The following is a 22527-nucleotide window of genomic DNA, read 5'->3' on the forward strand; positions in this document are numbered from 1 at the left end:
TTGTCATTGTGCTACGCGTGGTCAGATTTGCATTTTGTACAAGGAAAAATTTTTTTTAAAAATCTTCAACGCAGTCACTGCATGTGCAGAGCTCTAGTTTTTCTTTTGTAAGGTAAAGATGATCGTGCATGTCGCAAGTCAACAAAAAACAGTTAAAAAAGCGATAGAAACTAATTCTAGGTTTTTTTAAACTCGAAATTCTTGCACATGTAGGTCCACAATAGCCTGCTGCCCAGCTGTTCCAATACAGTTGCTGAGAGAATCATTGCATGCTTTCCTTTGAATTCATTAAGATCCTTCATTTATGATAGTTCAAAGATGAGTCAAATGCTTCGGATAAGATTGCATCCAAACCATCGGTTCAGTGTCTTGAAATAGTGTAATGTCAGTGTGACATTACCTGTACCGCAGTTGTAGCATTGAATCAACAGTTCGTACTGCGCTTAATTGGTTTTCTTTCAGGGTGCTCTGTTCCATGTTACATCTTTCAGCGTGCATCAAGCTTTCACCCATGCTTTTACCCTTTGCTCTCGAATAGCTGCGGCAGTTGGCTAGGTGCACAATTATGATATGGCATGTTCACTGGAAAACAACACACTACGATAACTGCCTTTCTGTTTTTCTACATTGCGTTCAGTACCATAGCAACAAAACATTGCATTTTAAACCCATGGACCACCATCGTTTGGTGCTAGCCAGTGAGCGTACACTTTGCACATGTATGCCCCTTCGTAATATCAAACTGCCTGTATTTTCTAGCGGCTCATTTACATGCAAAAGCCTTCTAATCGTGCCTTCTCTTGCTTCAGGGAGGTTTTGCAGAGAGAAATACTTCGTAGGGAGAAGTGCGAAGTGGAAGCGAAAATTCTGGTAAAACATTTTTATTTTTTCTCGTCTACGTGTGTCCGCACTTTCCCGTATTCTCTGCTCCGCTCTTTCAGCGACGCCAGGTACAGCTGATTCGCGAGTTCCTTGCAAACACAACTGCATGAACTGCCCAACGAGACAGTCGAGAAGCTTTCCGTTCTCATGCCCATCGATGGTGGGAAGCTGCATGACCAAGTCAACAGGTTAGCCACAGAAGTGTTCAAACGTGCTGTTGTTTTAAGGTCCTTCAACAGCTGTGTTTCTTTTCTTGGTCAGGGAAGAGGATGGACTTTTACAGCTCTCACTTGGTTAGCTCCTCTCACCGGCGTGGGTTATTTGTGCACGCTGTGCTCAAAAGTGCAGCAACCTTCTGCAAGTTCTGCACATGTGAAAAGTCCAAAAGGACTGGAGGCACATTTTTTTTAAAGTTAAAGCACAGACACTGCTCGAGTCTGCACTTCCCTCAAAATCCAGTAGACTCCTAGTGGTGGCACTTGGAATGGCAAATTGAATGCATTATGCAATCTAATTGGAACAGATCATTGACTTAATTATGCTGAGTTCTTGTGTAGTAAATCGATGCCACTTATCTACTCACCACAAACTTGTTTGTTACTCTGCTTGATATCTTTTCTATAGTTATGCAGTGTCTGAAAAGCTCAGTGAAATGCTTAATGCTTTTGCACATGGAAAACTTAGCCAGCTGTGACTATATTTATAGCCGTGATGCAGCAGGGATGCAAGCACAATGTTTGACATCTATTAGGTATGGTACAACAACAGAAGGAAATGTATGCCCCTTTTCTAGAAGCAACTGTATCTGTACAGAGTTGCAGAAGTTTAGTATAACAGGGGACAGTATATAGTGCAACCTCTGTCTGCATATTAAAATTTAAATGTGTTATTAGTCCTCATGTGGCTAGCATACCCAGCCTCTTGAAATCTGTTCAGCATGAGAAGCCTGTTTGTGTTTTTCGCTGGAAATGCAGTTACCTCTATTCAGGCATGCAGGGTTTGTCGCCAGAGACTCGATTGCTATAATATCAGGGGAAGTGCACACCAGTCAGCATGCACCAGGCTGGTCAGCTAGCTGCGCCTGTAATCCTTGTACATTCCAGGGCCATTGACGAATCCGTGGGCTCGGAGCTTTCGCCCTCTGGAGACAGCCTGGACGACAGTGATGATGGTGGCTGCGACGCCAACAGTCCCTGTCTCTCGCAGGGAAAACGCCGATACAGCAGCTTCTTCAAGAGCACCTCACCGGTCGCCAAGAAACCAAAGGCAAGCGACCTTTATTTTGTTACTTCAACCGGTTGCTTTATTTTTTCAAGCATCTTTAATGTTGGCTCATCAGTTCGGTCTTGTTGGGCATATGTGTTGTTTCTTATATCAGCAGATTGGCGCTCTGCTTTATATATTTCCACTTTTATCTTGTTCACTTCTCAGATCTGTTTGCTGCCATAAGCCGGCCTTCTTGCAGCAATGCCTATGTTGGGCAAAAAGGAGCTTTTCAAGGCTTAGGGTCTACTCTGGTAGTAGTTGTAGTGCTGGTGGTATTGGTAGTAGGAAGTAGTGTGTTAGTTGGCAAAGTTTGTGTAAACACTGCAGTGTTCGCTCTCTGTCCCTTCAGTGTTCATGTGGGATAGTTGCCAATTGCAGCCACCTGACCTCGGGACTAAAGTTAATGTGATGCTGCTAATTTTGAGCTTGGGAGGCAAAAACTAGGCTGTAAACTGGATGACTAGTTTGGAGAGAGAGAAAATGGTGCTGAGAGTTGGGCTAGTTGAGGGCAGTCTATTACGGAAAGTTTGTATATGCATACAGCACCAGTGTATGGCACGGGGAAAAAAAATATGGGTATTTTTTCGTGAGGATAGGGTTTGTATGCTGCGTCATGCTTGAAACTTGCATTTTTAACATCCAAAACACAGCCCTAAGGGACTGCACCACAGCATTCATTTATGCAGCTAGGCATTTTGAAGGGGAGCAGTTCTAGTTGCATAAAGTTGTTGCATGCAGTAGTTGCAGGCCTACGATGGCTGTGAACAGCAAGAAGAAATTAGCTTATGAATAACTGTTATGCAGTTTTATGGGAGCGCAAGTTTGATTTCTAAAGACAACTGTACTGCCCAATGTCCAAGTCACTCCAAGGCTCACTTGCTGTTAATTACTTAATCCCAACTAAAGAATGGAAATATCTTCCCAGCAGTTCTTGCTGTTCTCAGAGCCATACCTGCCTCTCCGTTGTCGTGCTGTTACAGTAATTCCTTTGTCTGCCTTGTGGTGTTTGTTCTCCGTACTTGTGACAGAATACTCGTAGATTCTTCTAGGCTGGCAATTCATGGAACTGAAGCGACGTCTTAGGAGTTTTGTGCTAGAATTTAGCCTTTGCATGTCTGCAGATTCTGTCTTCCGCAGTACAAAGTGGGCAAGTTCACGCATGGTGTTCTCGTAAAGAATGCGATGCAATTTAAGGAACATGCAAGCATGAAAAATTCAGTGTAAAAAATCAATGCAAGAGTAGTGCACTCAGTGACTGATTTTTGCCCTTGATTAGACTTGCAGTAGACTTTTTGCTAAGAGTGCTAGTTTGTCAGTGTGTTTGTATGCGCTTGGACTTATGCTCAGTTACTTATAGCTTTTTCTTTTCCGAACCATTCATGCGGTAAGGTGTTGGCTCGGTGGAACAATGTGCGTCTCCTGTGCAGGCCCAAGATGAAACACAGGCAAGTGGTGCAAGTGCGCTTCACACGACCGTGATGATCAAGAACAGCAAGGAACTTGTGGCAACTTCTCGAGTGGTCAGCCAGTCGGTGACACCAGCCACGCCAACACCACAGCCGGCAACTCCAGTTCCCGCTGCGCAAGCTGCTCTGCCACATGTACCCACAACGTCAAAGTTTGCCAGCGGTCAGTCATGTTTGGCACTGTGCTCGCAGTTGGCAGTGCACCATACCCAACCACCCTCTTCACTTCTCCCATAGATCGCCCCTGAGGAATGTGTAAAACTGGCAGTTAATTTTTTCACTTCGGGAAGAATATTGTTTTAGTCGCCGGTGGGGAATTGCCACTTTCTTTAAATGAATACACACCAAACTTCTGCTTCTCTGTTTTAACGCGAGAGCGTTAAGGACACCGCTCTCCAGAAAATCTGCTGTCATCGTTGTGAGCGAACAATCGCGAGCACGGTGTCACCACTTCGCACACTTTTGCATGCGCTCCCAGACACCCTTAGAGCGTGTGGGGGTAGCGGTCTCGGTCACAAGGGAGATGCCCTCGACTCAGCGTGGCAAGCTCAGCCGGAGACCAGCTACCAAGTGACAAGGGGGTTGGTCATTTGGTGCCCAGCTTTCGCCGGTCGCAAGCCAGAGAATGGGTCGGAGCCAAAGGTTCACAAAACAAAACAAAGTATACAGCGAAGAGATGACGCAGAGAATTTCACAATCATGAGCACAAACGCAGTGATTTACAAATACAATGCAACTCGTGCAAAGTAACAATAGAGAGAGATTACAATTTAACAGAATCTTTGCACCTATAGTGCACTAACACTAAACAAACAAAACAATTTGTTCACCGGGCACTGCCAGGTTCGACGACCTGAGGAGCACAACGGGGCCGATCCGCAGACTGGCGCACGTTGCCTCGCTGGTCCGTGGCTGGGCGAGTGGTGTTCTCCCGGGAGTCGAGCGGGCGCGCTTCACTGAAGTTTAAACGGCGGCTCGGGCTAGCAGACAGTGGTTGAAGCCCTCATTTATAGGCGCAGTCCGCGTCTGTTTGTTCTTCGCGTCAAGGCAGGCGCGCACATGCACGCAGCTTCAACTACACAAGCCCGTTCTCATTCTTGCGCCTGGCGCACGACCCCATTCGCCGAGCGCGGAGACAGCCTTCGAGAATTTTCTGGGTCCTTCTCCGGACGCGAAGTCGCCGGCGCGAGAGCGAAGAGGAGAGTGTATCAGTTTAGTGTGTTCAAGGTCATGCCCTCTCTTTTGACGATGAGCAGAAACTACTCAGACATTCTAGAGAAATCGACGCCGCGCGTGGCTATGTTTACTTTGGCGCCGCGCCGGCGAGCTGAGTGGAAAGGGCAGCAGCACACGCAAAGCTACGCGCTCTCCGGGGATCCTTCCCCACTGTTTTTGTTTTATTTTACCACGCGCGGGCGCGATTACTTACGCGCATTCCGGTTTTTTTTCGAATATGCGCCGAATTTTGTGACACATGGCTCTGGCAGGTGCTCCCGAGAGAGCAGCCTAGGAGGCAGGTGGGCCACCTAGGTCACGTGACCTTGTGGTGTCATTACAACATGCCCACCGCGGATATTGAGCAAACTGCCCACCTTGGCAGGTGACAGTTAAATCAGTGATTGGTGGCTCGGGAAGTGCAACCTGGGCCACATAAGGCCCATCGCTGGGAGCACCTTCCATCGCCTAAGCAATTGCACATTGCTTAATTAACCGCTCCACCACTGCGCCAGGATGGGTATGTGGACTCCCAAAGATCTATGAACGTGAAATGCAGAATGACGTGCATATATTGGAGTTAAACCATTAAGCTGTCGTGCCGTACCCTTAAAGTCCCTGAAACACCTTCCGAGGAAAGCACATCAACTCGCTCAATCACTGCATTGTGCTGTCATGAAAACCTGATTCAAGTAATACACTTCTACACACAGCAGAGGACCCACAATCACGCGCAAAAGTTGGCAAGCCCTTCCCGGCGACTTTTTCATGCTCGCACCCTCCTCCGTAGCTCGCATCTACGTATACATGTTGAGAGGTGGCTACTGGATAGATTCTTTGACGTCAGGCAGCTACCAAGGCCACGTAGCTCCTGCGGGTCAGGAAGCTTATCCCCCGGAGGTGGAGGAGCGCTGACCTTCCAGTGTACAAACAGTGACGAGAGGAGAGGGAAAAGCGCAAAGATGCTGAAATTCAAATTTTGACTACAGATATCTCAGCTTCTGCAAAGTGCATTAGAAAATTTCTTGTTGGACAGTATTCGTCAAGAGGCGTGCTTTAACATCCCAGCCTTACTGCAACTTTATTAGAGCCCCTTTTAGAGCCCCTTTAAGACCGATTTTGATTGTCCCCTCCAATTTCCTTCTTTGTAATGATGCAGTAGACATAAGTATGCAAGCATCACCCCATAATATTTCCCTATGGCTGTTCAAGAAATAATAATTTAATGTCTTCTGGGGATGCTGCTTCGGTTTTAACAACAACAGCAGATGTCAAAACTGGTTTATTGGTCGCGTGAGGCAAAGAAAAAAACTACAGTATAATCTGATGTGTAGCTTTTTTCACTACAGCGCCTTCTTCCAGAGCTGGAATGACGGCAAAGAGCATATCAGCAATTATATTTGTTTTTTTCATGCCTCGCATGACCAAAATCGGCCTGTGATGTCAAAGCCATCTGTTGGTTGTTTGAACCGAAACAGCATTCGTGTATCCTAATGTGTTATGCATTGTTACAAAAAAAACTATAAAAGCACAGGTTTGTTGGTGCTGTGTCCAGAGTAAAATGCATATAAAAAAACTTCAATGTCTGGAAATATGGATGCATTAAGAATGTGTTGAAATCTCGAACCCAAAATAGGAGCCGTAAGGGGGGCTGCACATTATTTTCAACTACCTCATGTTCTTTAATGTGCACTGACGTTGCCCAGCACAATACAAGTCATTCTTCCTTCAAACAGCAAGTGATTGAAACAACCTTAAAGCTGCATTGCACCTTTCATCAAGAAAAAGAATGCTTTATTGCTTATGCTAACCGCACCCCTTATGTCACACCCCTAAAAAAGGTTGTTGTCATTTTTTTCTTACGACAAGTTGAACTCGTGTGTTTTGTGGCAAGCTGTGTCCAGTTTACTGAGAGTAGGGCTCACAAAATGCAGCTTTTTTGTTCAGTGGCCAAATGGGATGGGGTTAAGGGGTTCTGAAAAAATTTCTTTTAAATGCTTGTTACGGTGTTAAGGAATAAAAGTGACGCGAAGGACATCTTTCACCTCTATCAAAATATGGCTACTAAAGCTGAGGTTTGATCCTGTGCCACTGACAATCATTCGGAGATAACTGCATGAGGATTGCGATACTGAGACACCATTGGTTTGTACAAACATCCACACACTCGCTTTAAAGTGCTTGCTCTTAATGAGGTTGTGACATGCATTGCTGCCTGCCTGGCTTCATGTAGTTTTTAGAGGCGAATGAAGCAAAGCACTGCGATCTTTGAGTGTGGGTGCACGCTGAGCTGTTGATTCGAACCCAAGGAGATTCATAAGCAATGCTAGTGTTGTCCCCAGTTCACCATCCCAACACCGTAGACAAGCATGAGCATGTCTGTGTACAGCCTTTGCCAATAGTGGGGAGCCCTAAGCCTTAAAGTGTGGCTCTTGTACCATAAACTTTCGAAAAGTATTTGGAACGCTATGCAATGCATAACGAGCCATGTACACAGTGGGGCCCAGAACCAAACTCCTTGGGCTGTGCCATGTAGTGAATGAATCTTATGGTTGATATGTCTTCAGTTTTAATGAAAACTTCTTTATCCTGGCTCATGCCTAAAAAAATTCAAACCCAGGATCTGCACCCAGCACTCCAGTGGCCCAGCGGCGGGCGCATGTGGCCCTGGGTGCCTCCATGCCCAAGCGCAGCAACTCTGCTGAGAGGCTGCCGATGCGGCAGCACACCTTCGTCACCAAGACGGCGCTCAGGAGGGACGGCATCTGTGGCCCTTGCGGCAAGTGCCTTGGCTTCTACAAGACAGTCTTCAAGTGCAGCTGCTGCCAGTCTGTCTGTCACCCACAGTGCAGGGACCAGGTGGGTGACTGGTGCTGCATTAGGACAGCCATTTCACAGAAGCGTGCATCGACCAGGTCTTCGATCGGCTTGTCTAAATTTTTACAAATTTCAGTCTCTCTACTCTTTTTCTGCCTCTATCCCCCCTTAATTGTTCCTATTGTCTCCTTGCAGTGTGGCTCATTATTTGACCATGCTGGAGAAGTAGAATGCTCAGTTGAGTTTAGGGCCATTAAATATGCAGGTGCGTTCAGGGGCAGGTGAAATCTAAAGCGCGTGCACTCAGTTCTACTCATTCATGCTGCTTAAAGGAGGCGGTGAAAATTGAAGCATTTGTGAAAATTGTGTAATTGAAGCATTTGTGGCAACGTTAACAGACCTGTCATGCAGACCTAGCTTATTCATCTTCACATTTATTGTTTCATGCCTGTTTTCCTCTTTTTCATGTGCATGTCTGGCAGTTCTAATAGCTGCTGTACTTCAAGTCCTGGAGTGCAATGATCTGACTGCTCCCATATATGTGCCAGGTTTTGAAAATACATCTGAGCATTCACTTGAACCTCTCCCTTACAGATGCATATGTGTGCATTCATTTTCATACTTGTGCTGTACCATTCTTTACCCTGAGATTTCTTCTGGCTCTTCAGTAATAGCTATGTGTTGAACTGCACAAGCAGATTCTGAGTACTGTACTTCACTGTTCATTCGCTGTGTTCTAGCACTAGTGGACGTTCTCAAACTGCATTCTGTGAAATGCTTGGAGGAAGACTTGTTCAGTTCCCTCAGGTTGTACCCAAATCTGTATGCTGCCAACCTATTGGTACCAGGTACCACTGCCCTGCATTGCACCATGTGACACTCCAAAGCACAAGCTTATCTCGGACTGTACGCCACCTACTCCGCCCATGGTGCCTGCTCTGGTGGTCCACTCATCCAAGAGGTGGAGCGCAGGGGCCTGGATGCCGTGGGCATCTACCGGTGGGTGTTTCCACGTGGTCTTCTTGCAGTTGTATGTTTTGCAGCGATGGCCGTTTTCATCTGAAGGCTATAATTGGATAGAACTTGAGAACGAGTGGCAAAAGCCCCTCAGAGGAAGCCCTTCGACCAATAACGCAACCCTACTGCGAAGACTACACTTTCACTTGCCTTGCACCTCCTAACCACCCGAGACTCCACATCCAGCAGGTGCGAGGCGGTTGACTGGAACATCTCAACAATAGGTCGATAGTATAGAAACAGCAGTACGAAAACAGTATGCTACTTCTATTCGATCCTGCACTTAATATGTGCCAACGGTGGCTCACTGGTTATGGCGCTCGGTACGTTAAACAACCATAAACCTAAACCGGAACTCCGAGGGCAACTCCATACAGTCATTGTTCGCAATAAAAATCTATTCTCTGGCTTTTTCTAGCAATGCTGATGTTTGTCTAGCAGCAAAAACAATTTATGGCTTGGAAAATTGAATTTAAAGTTTTTCTCGCCAGTCACTTCAAACTGTCGATGTCCACACTGAGAAGGACTGGTCGCCATTCATTTCAAAATAGTGGCTATGTAGCGTGTGGGGTTGAATGCAGGGTGTATACATACGTTTTCCCCGCTTAATCGCGGGAGACTGTTCAAACCGCTGGACCCCACCCCATGACTGTGAGCGCTGCCGAGTGCACGCCGACCACAGCGGGCCATGCTCTGTGGGAAACAAAGGAAAGACACTGGCTGACACAAAAAGGCAATTTTGTTGCTACATCAACGATAACGCCAGCTAGCAGCAAACTGCGCTAAGGAATCGAGGTCGTCTTAACCAGCACGGTTAAGAGCGAATGTTCTCCCACTCTAGGGCAGGGGAGAAACTGTGAGGCCGGACGGGACAAGCTCGCAGGTCTCTCCTCGCTGGCGGAGAGCTGTGTGGCGTGCCGAAACGTCTGCACATGACCAGTTCCTGAGAAAGAGAGAGAGAGTGCTCCCCGCACGCACAGCAATCTCACAGTTCGTGGCACTGCGACGCAGGTGCTCTCCGTTGTTAGTTAACAACTAACTGCTCATAGGTAACTAGGAGCAGGACACTGTGAAGATGCAAACCAAAGGGGACAGAACAGAGTGAGTCCCCTCAAGCATATCGTCTGAGATCTTTGCCCGAAAATTTGTTGGTGCACGCATTTTGCTTGCGAAATCTGCATATGTTGGCAACACCTGTATTTGTTTTTCTCTAGCTAATAATGGCTGTGTCTTCAGTGAGAATGGCCCCTTTGCAATTAGTAGTACGCTGCACCTTATCAAAACAGGCCAGTTTCTGTTTGTCCTCTGTGTCCCTGGTGAATGTCTTGCGTGTCTTCTCCCGTGTTCCTTGTCTGGCTTTCATTCTGACTTCCTCACGTCATCCCTTTAAACATACTCAGAGGTCAACAACACCCAGTTTTGGTTCCTAGGACATAAAAACTTATTGCTTGGCTTTTTCTGCCTGTTTATTGAGAAAACAGTTTATTGAGAAAGTTGCACTTAGAAATGTTTTTTTTAGCTACTGTCTTCAAACTCGAGGTGTTAAAAATGAAAACGTGGTAACCGCCGTCAGGCGTAGCCTAGTTGCAGATTTGTAAACAATAAAAAAACTTGACATCAGTTTTCTTGTTAAAACAGCTGTAATTTTTTTGTAAGAACTTTTTTTGCGTTTTCCAGCTTATAAAAACTGTTTTCAGTGAAAGTAGGCTCTTTGGAATTGGCTTTTGTCGGTATTTATGTCTTTATGACAGTATGTAATGTCCCGCATCAAGACATTTGAGGTATCATTAATGTTTTCAGTATCACTTTCATTCTTCAGTTTCTGTATGGGCTGACTGCAGGGCTTTGAAATGTTGCAGGGAGCGGCAGAGTCAGGAAGTTTTTTTAAATGTGGTGGCCGCAGCTAGCACAGCAGAGGGTTAATGGGAAATTAGTGGGAGAGGCCTTCATCCTGCGGTGGAAGTAGTAGTTAGGCTGACTACTGATCAACACATCTTTCTTCTTCTGATGTTCAGGGTGCCTGGTGCGGAGAGAGAAGTCCGCGAAATAAGGGAAAAGTTCCAGTCTGGCAAAGGGCTTCCGAACTTGGTGAGTTTAATGCTTACTGCGTAGAAACGCTGCAGTGCGGTGAATGGCTCTACCTTGTGGGGCACCAGGGGAAAAACCTGGCACATGTTGTCGTACTTGTCAGTCAGATCATCTCTGAGATTGTCTTTGGAAAATGTTTGAGTCAGTGGACCTTGCTTGAGACACTGCGTAGGATTGATTCTTGTGGAAAACTGAACAGTCTGAGCATTTTGTTCTCCATGCATGCACTGCAAACAAATTTGCTCAGTGCACAACGCAGCACTGTGCAGTGAAGGACTAAGGTCACATTGACTGCTGTTGTTCTTTTATTTTTTCAGTCCAAGGCCGACATCTACGCAGTGTGCGGCACCCTCAAGGACTTCCTGCGCTCTCTGAGTGAGACGCTCATCACCAAGTCTCTGTGGCATACCTTTGCCGAGGCATCGCGTAAGAGGCACCTCCTTCATGTTGTCGAGTTCTGGTTTTGGATTTCTCGAATGAGCATCAGAATTCGTAATAGTCCGAATGAACATTTTCTTCAGCTAAGTTTCTTTGAAAGCCATGCTACCTTCCTGCTTAAGTTTGGCCTCACTTAAGTGCTTATCAAGCATATCGCAAAGCAATGGCCCCCCCAAGAACTAATGCAGACTGGCAGCGTAACTGGTGGTTGGGTTTTATGGCTGCAGCAGTTGTGAAACTGTACATGCAAAATCTGAGTCTTGCATGGATAGCCTTCTTGGCTTGGCAATATGTTCATCTGTATGCAGCCCATGTCATCAACCATCGTGGCAATTTTATGCAGGCGTGAATTGTTTGTGGTACCAAGAAACTTTGGTCGAGTTTGAATGTTCGCGTTAGATATTGGAACTTCTGCAACTGCAAACGCTGCTGTGCTTCTTTTGACTGTACAAAACTGGAAACTGTCCCATGGTTTCACACTTCAAAGAACGACAGCGAGCGTAGGCACAGATTGTGAACACAGCAGATGCAAAGATCTCTACTAACATTGTACTTCCTCCTCGTTCGATTATTTTTTGTTTTCTTGAAACGCATCTAGGTGCAAGTTTCTGAAAGATTGGGTGCAGGAGACAGCTGAACATTTTTTTTTAATTTACTGTTTCAAGCCTGGACTCCATGTACGCGAAAACTCACGCGAACGCGAAGGCGACGGCAAGCGACGAGCGACGCCGTCGCGCGAAGCAAAATGCATGTGTCGCTTGCCGTGTCGCTCGGATCTGCGCCCACAGAAAATTTCGCTCGTCGCCCGGAAGTCCCCCACGCGACTGGCCAATCAGAGCCCCCCAAAGCCGTTTCCGGTTTGTCTACGGTTTCTCACGGGTACATCTCACGAAACCCGCCCGTCGTCTTGGTCATCGCCACCGTCGATAAAATATTTGGTTTTGTAGCTGAGAGGCAGACCCGCATGATTTAAATAATTAAAACAACATACTTGTTGGGTGCGGAGGGCTAACAGCATTTGGAGCGGGCTACGCGAGCGGGCGTACTGCAGGGAGAGATGCGTGTCGAGCCGCGGGTACCGGCGCTCGATCCACCGTGCCGCTGCGCTCCAACTGTGCAGAAACATTCGCGGCGCGCATTCTCACTGGTAAATTATAGCTTGCTCACTTACAATCAAACTGCGGTGACAGTTTATGGGAGTGTTTTTACAGGCACCGAACGAAAGCACACCTCCCCCGTGAACCCGTGATGTGACTTCGTCTCCGCAAGCACGCCTTTGGCTATCTCCACTGCCGCTACACCGCTGCCGTAGAGGAAATATTCCTTTGGTCCTGACTATGAGGCACACTCACAAAATTTTAAGAGAGAGAACAGGTTACGGGCGTGTTTCTAAGCTTGAGTGCGCAAAGCACGGAGTCCGCTGCGCACATCGCGGGTTCGCGTCGCCTGCCGCCTTCGGCCCGTTTCACATGCTGCGACTGGACCGAAAATATCTGGTGTAGTCGATGAGGCCGCAGTGCGATTTTCGGTCACTTCTTTCACATGCGACACCGACACAACGAATTCGGTCAGAGGAATAGGCAAGGTTCCTTGATGTTTGCATAGACAACCCATTATTAAACGCGACAGAAACATCACACAGAATGTGTTGATGATTTTATGACCAGCGTATTTTTAGATGCAAGGCATTATTCCGTATGTTTTGATTAGAATAAGCACTTTTGTTTCCACCGCGGTAACAGTACCCACGTGACCGCACGTTGCACGCCGTCTCGGCGCTCCCCAATGGTCAATCGCAGAGCGAACACACCGACGCTGCGACTGAATTCCAACCGGACGGAACTCTATCGCAAGCCGTCTGCGACTAGACCGACGGCCCTCCCCAGTCGCATACCGACAGAATTCGCAGTGTCGCAGGCGAAAATCGCATGCATGTGAAACGGGCCTTCGCTTGCATGGAGGTTGCCCACAAGCGACGGAGCGAACGCCAGCCGTCGCCGCCGCCGTCGCCTTCGCGTTCGCGTGAGTTTTCGCGTACATGGAGTCCAGGCTTCAATATGCCCAATGTAAAGATAATGTAAACTTTAAACTCCCTCCTTTACGCGCAGCTGAAGGCTTGCGCACAGTGAAGCCCATGTAATGGACATTTACATTTCCAAAAATATACACGGGATAGTAAGGGCCCTTTCACACTTGTCAAAAAATCCGGCAAGTGCAGCGGATTCGGTCGCTTGAAAAAAGTAGGACCTTTTGTCATCTGTTGACGCCCAGACGAGGTGGAAACGCTGCGCCGCTGCTGTTTTTCACTTTTCCGCATACTTCTTGGCCACTACGTCGCCACTCACGGCGTACACAGGTATGGATAGGAAAAAGCAAAAAATGACGCTGTCTAGATACTGTAAGCATATGCATGCTTACGTACGCTAAATGCAGGCACATTCCCACATTTACTTCAGCGTATGTAGACTCAATGATAAGTTCAGCCTAGTGGCGCCATCTGGTCGTCAGGACTGAAACAATTACTGTAAACAAAGCAATGCTCCTCTTAAGCTTAGAAGCTGCAGAATCGTCACTGTAAATAAAAAATAAAGCAAATTTATCACTTATACGTCTTCTTGTAGGCGAGGTAGGGCTAAGCGAAAATAATAATAATTGGTTTTTAGGGGAAAGGAAATGGCGCAGTATCTGTCTCATATATCGTTGGACACTTGAACCACGCGGTAAGGGAAGGAATGAAGGAGGAAGTGAAAGAAGAAAGGAAGAAAGAGATGCTGTAGTGGAGGGCTCCGGAATAATTTCGACCACCTGGGGATCTTTAACGTGCACTAACATCTCATAGCACACGGGCGCCTCAGCGTTTTTCCTCCATAAAAACGCAGCCGCCGCGGTCGGGTTCGAACCCGGGAACTCCGGATCAGTAGCTGAGCGCCCTAACCACTGAGCCACCGCGGCAAGTCTAAGCGAAAAACTAGTGCCTGATTTATGGCCACTGAACACACACTGAAAAAGGCAGCACGAATGACGAATTCATTCTGAAGCGAGAGGTCCTGCTTCAATGGGCGCCACTATGTGTGGAAAAAAAAATAAAGGTGGGCATCTGCACATTTAATGGAGGAAAACTTAGCTTTATTCTCGCATGCTTCCTTTTCAGCTGGTTGTTTATGACTCAGAAATGTAACATGCGAATTGTGTAAATAAAATAATGTGCAAAAGCCCCTCAAATTTTCATTGTTGTAGAGAAAATAGGATTGCTGCTGTGCATTTTAAAGTTCTGCACCCACAAATGCGGAAATTCTACAACAGTTGGTTGGCGTACCTCTGAAGTGCCAAGAGCAAGTGTCAAAAAAGAGTGCATTCAATGTGCTCGCCTTTCAGACTGATTCTGCTAATAATAGCTTAGTCGCCCGCAAGAAAGCACGTCCAAATAAGTGCAGCTATCCGAGCAGTGGGAATATGGTGCGAGGCGGATTTCAGAAGTACTCTTCTTAGAGCTAACAAGTGATCCACCATAGCGGTGCTAGGTGTGTGTCGAAAGCTTGGAAATCAACCATGTCAGTTCTGGTTAAAGGTTATGGCTCGGCTTTTACTATACATAGCTACTTGGTGGAAACTTGTAGGATATAGGGAAGCGACGAAACATTGTGCTGATGCTATTATGTCAAGAGATAGTCGCAGCCGTAACAATATAGAGATACATATAAATAGGAAAAGGCACTAGTGAAGTCGCAACCACAACCCCAAGAAATGCTCATATTTTTCTCTATGGATAGCGTGGCAGAAATTCAGGCACTGAAGTATGCTTTGTACCAGTATTGTGGCCACACCTGTATTTCGCTGCAACAGCCACTAGGAGCGGGCTTAATTAATCCTACTGTCTGGCTTAGTAACGATATGACCCATAGGTTCCAGAATTGTTTTCCTGCTGTTGCTGTAAAAATTGTGCACAAATAGGCACATAAAAAGTAGTATGGTGATGCCTCTCGAATTCTGCACAGAACCAACCTTCTCTCAATTTTTGAAGGCTCTTCAAGGTGGTTAACTGTACATGGCACCAGTAAGCCCTGCTTTTAATGGAACCTATGTTGATTTGTTTGCTTGCATTCAATTACAGTAGACAGTTGTGCACATTGTGCTTGGTGTTCAAATGAACGCAAACATAGTGCCTCTGGCAAGATGTTGGGTTCAGCACACAAGACCAGCACTGCATCCCACAAACTGGGCACTTTCTGAATAGTTGCTGGATGGCTGAAGAATGAGCGCAGTGGCTGTGCTCATTCGTGCTCACTGCTGAAGATTTCGACAAATCTTCTTTGCTCACTGACATTGGGCGTTTATAGTGTCACAAATGATGATCATAAAGTGCGATTGACATTTTTTATTACTATTGCTGCTTGAGGGTGTATGTGGTTAAGGTATTGACAAACTGGGCATTTGCATTTTCAGGTGATGGAAGCACTGTTGGCATTGCCAACAGAGTACTGGACCCGGCTGTTAAAAGCCTGACGTAGTGGATACTTTGCCACTACTGAACTGACACGCCTGGTAGGTTCTCTCTGTTTAAAAGTAGCACTGTGGGGATGCTGGGACAGTGCATGGACTCGGGTGTCGGAATTTTGTTTACTTGTGTGCTTTGGCTTGTGGTGCTGGAGCACGATCACGACCTGCTGGCTGCAGGAAGCCCCACGGGCGGGCTTATGTTCACCAAGAGGATTGTAGACAGACTAGAAACAGTTGAGCTTGGCAGAAAATGGTAGCTTGCATACTAGGGTTGTGCGACTATCGAAGTGAATAATGCGGTACTCGATTCAGGGTTCGAAGCAAACAGCCGTATTCGAAAATCGTAAATATTTTTGGAATATTTCAAACTTCGAGAATTAAAGAAACTAAGCTATTGAATAAAGATGTCGATGTCTTATGAGCGTGCAAACACTTCCGTGCAGTCGTACCGCTCTGGATTTCGGCACACATCTTGCACACGGCAAGACAGCTGCGTCTACAAACTCTCCCTTCAATGGCGGCACGGTTCGGCACATTGCTGACGAGCGCACGTGATGGAACAGAGCCCAGATGCGAAAGTGAACACGCTATGGCGGGAACTGCGCTGCACCTGCCACACGAAAGGCCTGAAAGTCGAATATAGCAAAAAAAAAAAAAGATGTGAATGCAGAACAACTACCAACATGAGGAGAGCGCTCCATCGCATTGGCTTCCATAGTTGCCGTGTCGCTGGAAACCAACTTTGAAACAGGTGGCGCCTTTGTGTTTACAGTGTTTACAAGACAGTGTTACTGTCTTGCACTTAGGGTTATGCCTCCCCCATGCTTCTCTCCTACCTTTTCGCGTGTTTAGACTGAAGTACTGGCGTCGTAAGGAGTTCCAATTAAACCTGCTCTCTGCAGGGATAGGTGCACAGTGTACTTTTGCACAGCAGCACATCTGCGACTTTTTTTTTCCCGACTCGCCCTAGGTTTGTCTGGCAGTGGTACAAAATGTGATCACGCATGCACGATGCAGTCACGTGACCATCTGTCATGCGAATGAGGACATAGAAATTGCGGCATCAGATGCGGTTCGTCTGAAATTTAGTCTGCGGAAAACCTCTCAGAAACTTTTCTATTCGAAATCGGCAGCAACTAAAGAAACGCACAATAAGGGCTTGAGACTATATGACGCTATGATGCCTGCTGCTCTTTCAGCATTGCCTATTGCAACTTTGAAAGCGTTTTTTATTCTTGTCCTGGGGAATTCTGCAAACCACATCTTTTGCTGTATGCTATTGAGCTCTAATGATCAGTTGTATCTTTTTATCTTAAGACTACATTTCGTGAGTCAAACCCTTCACTTGGATTAGAAAATATTTGCTTTTCTTTGAACTGAAAATTCACTATTCGCACATGCCTGTTGCGTACCATTTTCAGTTTCCCGCAGCATTGTTTCTATTATCGTACTGTGTACAGTGGGCAAGGCAAGTGTCTGTAGGAACATTTTATGGCTTCCTTTTGTAGCGTCGGCAGTCATTTTATGGGTCTCAATGTCACAGAGGCTCTACAGGAACCTTGCAAGTGTACTGTTTAATATTTTTAAAGTAGGGGGCCTGCTACAAGGGTAAGAAGTCAGTGTTGTGTAGCTGTCAGGTTTCTTTCTTTTGTCCTACCTGAAAAGAATCTCAAAAGCATTTTCAAGGAGTCCTGTCCATGACACATTATCCCTTTAAGCAGAAATTGGAAGTGGGACGCAGCTTTATGTGAGAGTTTTGAGCGTGACGTGCCACTTTTAAGTGCTTGGTGCTTGTTTTCTTCTGCAACTCTCAGGTGCTGTCCAGGCCTGCGGATGCGATCCTGCTGGCTTTTTTAGACCTGTGGGGAGCCGGGCTTTTTTAAAGTTCATTATTTTTTTAACCTTGACACCCTGTATATAGTGCAAAATTTTAATAAACTGGTCCAAAGCCCTGTATTATAGTGCAAGATCTTAATAAACTAGTCTGACCACTGCAGTGGCCAAGTGGTTGAGCATCCGCCTCGTATGCGGGAGGTGCGGGGTTCGATCCCCATTGCCGCCGGGTAGCCACCGGTGATACAATGGGTACAAGCTTTCCCCTGGTCTGATGCTTGGCTTATTTAGGGTGAGATGCTTGGAAAATGTATCTTTGACCCCACCTTGAGTAGAAGAAAATGCCTTGTGCCATGGCACTCTTTGGCCATAGATGCCCTTGTGCCATAAAAATCAATCGTCATCAATGAATTAGCCTGAAGCCCTTTCTGCAGTGTTCATTCAGCAGCCATCAGAGGTGATGCAGCAGTTCTTGGCATCAATTCTTTCCTTTCTGCCTCTTATATCTTCACTGCAGTAGCTCTGTGTGGGCCAACAAAGCTGCACTGGTCATTTAATTTCTCTGGCACGTTTTTTTTTCGAAGGAGGACAAGCAAGGTAAAGAAAATATACTACTGGACTTTTTTTTTCCCTTCTGTTGAATGACATGCGCAAAGCCCCCAAAGCAGCGCTTTTCCATTCCTAAGGCCATTCAAATGACCATGGCTAGATGACTCATTTTCTTTCCTACTATACTCTGTTTCATGCATCGGTGCAACACTGTCAAAGCCAGTGCCCTCGTTTGCACTGCCTACATCCGCAATCAATGTAGCACGTTCCTTATGGTGAGTGAAAAATAAATGCTTTGCCTGCAGGCTTATTACATGACACATTTGTCGTGAGCTTGATTAAATGCACTCTTGCTGCTGACAACACGCTGTTGCTATCGTGTGCCTGAAAACCACTCGGCCACAAAACAAATGCAGAGTAATACACCTCTATTTCTTCATGCGGAGTACTTCTGTACCTTTTGTATCATTGCACCTGGTGTTTTGAAACGCATTGGTGTCATGTCGTCGACTGGATGGCAACCACGCAGTCCCACAGTGAAGGCATCGGAGTTTCCTGTTGTGTTGCTCTCTATGCTACTATATTCACCACGATGACTCTGTAGTTGAAGTGTTGTGAGGTTTTTTGTTAGTGCAGAAGTGTGTTCTTGATGGTTTGTACTTTCTGAGCATGCAAAAAGCAGCCAGTTTTGTCGTAGGTCTCACTGGGTCGAACGTCTAGTGATAAGCCTCCTCCCAGCACTTCAAAAGCCTTTCGAGCGTTGTGTATGTCTGTGGAGGAGTTATGAGTGCTTTATTTTTTGGTGTTATTCTCTAGAATTGGGGCAGTAAAAATTGGGCGGCATTTCTTTTTCACCTCAAATTTGGGTTCAAATCGGTTATCCAGCAGACAGTTTTGCAATTTGGCTTTTTTCGGGGAGAGGGTCAATCTTTGAACCAAAAGACTCTGTACTTTAATATTAGCACTTGTTTTCATGCACAGCTTAAAATCCTCTATCTTATGGCCACAATTTTTTGCAAACAATATGGAAATGGGAGGTGCATTAAACTTAATCAAATCACACTTCTTTGTTTCCTTCTCTATTACAATAATTTTGTTGCATATATTACAATCTGCACAGAAATTCTTGGCCGTAGCAAGATCTTCTTGCCTTTGTTTTTGCACTAAATAAACATTAATTCCACCACAGCAAACATTTTGAAGGCCCTGAGCAGGATGTCGTTATCGCAGGTAGGGCTTGATACAGTGATGCCAAAAAGGTCTTGCGCTTTACTTCTGAAAGGTACTTTCAGTACTCATTCTCATACCTAGCATCACCACTATGAATAATAACCCTTAAAACTGGTTTAAAATAGTAAGTTGAGTGAAAACACCCCTTTTGGAATAAGAACAAGTTATCCGCTTGTTAACGGCAAACATAGCAGTGGGGAAAAGCAGATGGCCGTATCTGACACAAGATTGGGTTAATTGAAGAAATGTAAGAGACCGCTTTCCTGCAGTGGGTGTACTCAGGCTGATGATGATGATTATCAATTAACATTTTTTTAGTTTTTAGTACGGTCTCTCCAGATTATTTCTGCACTCGAAAACTATGTTCTGTAGAAGGCACACATATGGTTTAACCGGATATTTAAGATGTTTGTTCAAGACTTGGCGGTGAAATTTGGTTTTACCTGTTTTCCAGTCAGACGCTCAGATTGTCTTCTAGGCGCACTGGGAACAATTATGCGGGGGTGCGAGAATTTTCGACGCTCAAATTCCCGGTTTTCAAACATTTAATGCTGCACGTTTTTATCCCAGCTGTTCTGAAAAGCGCGCTGCCAGAACGCTTAAAGGGACTGTGAAAGGGGGTCTCAACAAAGATGTGATGTGCTTAGGATGCTAAAAGGGCGCCGCTTCACAAATATCCTCCAGCAAGGATTTTCTACACGCGTTTTGTGGAAGCTGAGTTATCTGTAGCGGAAATTTGAATTTATTTATTTATTTATTTATTCAAAATACCCCCAAAGGCCCTCATTTGAGGGTATTACATGGGGGGGGGGGGGAGTAAGTACAAAGCATTGTTATAAGGTTAAAGATATTGCACTAAAATAAAATAGAAATCACAAATATTAATCATAAATAGGCATTCACAGAAAGGGTCGCAACAATGCACATAACAGCAAAATTTGAGCATAAATAACAGCACCGCTAGAAAAAGAAAAAGACAACACTGGAAAAGGTGCGCTGAAGTACAAAAAAAATATAAAATAAAAAGAAGACAAGGCGGAAGAAAAGAACGCTCAAAAAATACCTTTTTAGTTGTTGAAACATGAGTGCATAAGATGTTGGAATTTATTTAGATCAGATTCAGTGGCAATTTCTGATGGCAAAGCGTTCCATTCGGTTATTGTGCGTGGTAAAAAAGAATAGGCATAATGGAATGACTGGCAGTTAATGCGTTTAACTTTGTAAGGATGATCGCGACGTGGAAAGATAACTGGTGGTGGCTGAAAGAATTCATCACGAAGGGAAGGATGGTGATAAAGCTTGTGGAAAAGTGACAGACGGGAAATTTTTCGGCGCAGTGCTAAGTAATCTAACTCGGCTTTAGTCTTCAATGAGGTGACGCTGGTGTAACATGAATAATCAGAAAAGATGAATCGCGCAGCACGGTTTTGCAGGGCTTCGATGTTACTGATGATATAATTCTGATGGGGATCCCAAATGGCAGACGCGTATTCGAGTTTCGGACGGATTAATGTGGTGTACGCTAGTTTTTTTACATGTGTCGCGGCCTCTTTTAAATTATGTTTGAGAAGTCCGAAAGTACGGTTAGCGGAGGCAAGAGTGAGATTAATATGATGATTCCATGATAAGTCGGATTGTAGGTTAATGCCAAGATACTTGTAACTTGTGGTGAATTCTACACTATTGTTATCAAGAAAGTAGGCGGTAGGAATACGTGGCTTGTTAGTGAAAGACATGAGCTTAGTTTTGGAAAGATTTAAAGGCATTAACCAATTAGAACACCATGTGCTTATCGCTTCAAGATCAGACTGCAGTGGCTGGCTGTCAGTGTTACAGGTTATACGTCGATAAAGCACACAATCGTCAGCAAATAGTCTGATTCTGGACGTCACGCAAATGGGTAAGTCATTAATATAGATAAGGAAAAGTAAAGGTCCCAGTACACTGCCTTGTGGAACTCCAGACGTAACATTAGCGTAACATGAGTTAGAGTTGTTAACTGATGTGAACTGAATTCTAGATGAGAGAAAATCTGCTATCCATGCAATAATATTAGGGTGAATGTTCAGTTGGGAAAGTTTAAGCAACAACCTTTGGTGTGGAACGCAATCAAATGCTTTAGAAAAATCTAAAAATATTGCGTCAACTTGGAAACCAGCGTCAATCAGTGCATGAATATCGTTAATAAAACCGGCAAGTTGGGTGTCGCATGAGTAGCCCTTGCGAAAACCGTGCTGATGATCGAAGATAATGTTATGATCTTCAAGGTAGTTGATGACCTGAGTATGTATAATATGCTCGAGTAATTTACAAACTGTACTTGTTAAGGAGATGGGACGATAGTTAAGCGGAGAAGCACGATCACCTGATTTGAAAATGGGTATTATCTTAGCTATGCGCCAGTCGTTAGGAATGGCGCCAGTTGATAGCGACTGGGAAAATAATGCGGTTAACATGGAACAAATGCTATGTGATGTATTCCTTAAAATTTTATTATTGAAGCCCATATGATCAGCGCTAGAAGATGTTTTGAGATTGTTTAGTAGAAATAAAACACCAGGCTCACTGATGACTATCTCGTCCATAGTTAGTTCCACTAGTGCGCTTAATGTAGGCAAGGCTGTAATGTCTTCATCTGTGAACACAGTTACAAACGCATCGTTAAGAAGTTGAGCGCACTCTGAATCAGGGATGGGAACACCAACAGAATCTGTAAGAGTGATGTCAGGTCGAATTACTGGGTTTACCACACGCCAAAAACGGCGAATATTATTTTTCAGCATGGAAGACAAGTCATGAGAAAAAAAGTTGCGCCGAGTAGATTTTAATAGTGCCTTATAATCCTTTTCACATGCTCTGTATTTGTCATGTGAACTCACAAGACCATTCAGTTTTGCCTGTCTGTATAGTTTTTTCTTTTTGTTGTTCAGCCGCCGAAGACGGTTGGTAAACCAAGGAGAACTGCTATCACAGGTAATGGTTAACATGGGAATGAACTGGTCGATGAGATCATTGAGGGCAGTTTTAAAAAGGATCCAGTTCTGCTCTATAGAGCGAGAGCAGAAATCATGCAAAAATTTATCAGAAAACATTAATAATTCTGCATTAATTGCATCAAAATTTGCTTTGCCATAACATCTTATGTTCTTTTTAGTAGTTATCTTTTTACTAGTGCGAAATTTAATGTACCCAGTGATAACATCGTGGTCAGAGATGCGTTCCTCATGAG

At 45.2% G+C, this 22527-nt stretch overlaps 1 pseudogene across 1 annotated transcript; it reads left to right on the forward strand.

Moving 5' to 3' along the window:
* Positions 1-453: 453 nt before the first annotated feature.
* Positions 454-13329, forward strand: LOC144128501 (uncharacterized; annotated as a pseudogene). The gene is made up of 9 exons (XR_013313797.1): positions 454-870; positions 942-1070; positions 1986-2148; positions 3576-3777; positions 7450-7688; positions 8495-8645; positions 10679-10751; positions 11069-11177; positions 13298-13329. The product of XR_013313797.1 is annotated as an uncharacterized LOC144128501 (transcript).
* The last annotated feature ends 9198 nt before the right edge of the window (positions 13330-22527 follow it).

This window comes from Amblyomma americanum, chromosome 1 (genome assembly GCF_052857255.1).
Source record: "Amblyomma americanum isolate KBUSLIRL-KWMA chromosome 1, ASM5285725v1, whole genome shotgun sequence".
NCBI classification, from domain to species: domain Eukaryota; kingdom Metazoa; phylum Arthropoda; class Arachnida; order Ixodida; family Ixodidae; genus Amblyomma; species Amblyomma americanum.